General features: G+C 33.3%; 1 long non-coding RNA gene across 1 annotated transcript in view; it reads left to right on the top strand.

Annotated features, from left to right (window-relative positions):
• Positions 1 to 1,040: 1,040 nt before the first annotated feature.
• The window catches only part of LOC117174782, a 5,193-nt gene continuing 5,093 nt past the window's right edge, over positions 1,041 to 1,140 (top strand). The window contains exon 1 of the long non-coding RNA XR_004467360.1: positions 1,041 to 1,128. This is a non-coding gene — a long non-coding RNA (uncharacterized LOC117174782). The remainder of the gene's footprint in view (positions 1,129 to 1,140) is intronic.

Below are 1,140 nucleotides of genomic sequence, written 5' to 3' on the forward strand. Positions count from 1 at the left end.
AGTTCAAAAAAATTATTCAAATTTTAACTAATTATTTGCGAATTCGATTTTCCATTTCCTTCCTTATTTTATTTAGTTTTACTTATTTTGGGATTGGCAAATGAAATTATTATTATTTTTTTTTTTTATTAGTATAATATTTTCTAGGACATTCTTCGAAATTTTGAATCGAGAGTTTTGTATTAGGAGCATATTCGATATGAAGGGGACCCCATGTCTAGGATTCATTCACGAAACTTGTCACTTCTCCCTCCCTTAAAAGATGAAATTTATGACTACGCATACACTTCTCAATAGAGATCAAATTTCGATCTCAAGGATTTTATTCTCTCAGACTGGGAGACATTCTCGAAAATATTCTTTAACCTGAAATACTTTAATCAGTTTTCGTCAGTTTTCTAACTTAGCAGAATTTTAAATCCAAAATGTTTTTATTTCAAAAGAAATTCTCCTAGAGGTATTACTGGTAAAACTTTATTTGTCCCAGATATAAGTATAAATGTTCTTTCCCTGGTTAAATTTAGCAACTTTCGACTCAATTGTAATTCTAATTCTAAAACAATTTAATATTTGGTATGACTAAGTCATTTAATTATTCAAAATTTGTAATAAATTCCGTATTGTGATAAATTATCTAATTGTCTGTACAATAATAACAGTTATGTATTGATATTTTTTAAGGCTATTGGTAGATCTCCTTCACAGTTTCGCCTGAAATAATGCATAATTTATTCTTAAATTTTATTAAAAATCTTATTTTTTATACCCCCTCCGCAAGTTTTGCATTCCATTTTCGTCCCATCTTCTTCCTAATTTGAATTGAAATTAATAATTTCAATCCACCCTTGGGTGTCCCAAACAGGGAAGAAGGTACGACGATGGAAGAGGTCCACCACCCCTCCCATCCGCACGTCCCAGCATTGCGCCACTGAGGCTGTTAGGATCTCCGCTCCCCCCTGTCTACAACACCCGTTTCTTCTAGCTACGTGTCATCTCTCTCTTTCCTTCCGTTTTCTTCTACGCAACTTAAACTATCTATGCAGCCATTCTTCCTTATCTAGTTCTATTTCTAGCTAATGTAAATCTGCTTTAGGAAGTCGGCTATCTAAACGGCCTTGCGAAAGGCAGGTCAGTTCCATG

Source organism: Belonocnema kinseyi, chromosome 6, assembly GCF_010883055.1.
Source record: "Belonocnema kinseyi isolate 2016_QV_RU_SX_M_011 chromosome 6, B_treatae_v1, whole genome shotgun sequence".
NCBI lineage: Eukaryota > Metazoa > Arthropoda > Insecta > Hymenoptera > Cynipidae > Belonocnema > Belonocnema kinseyi.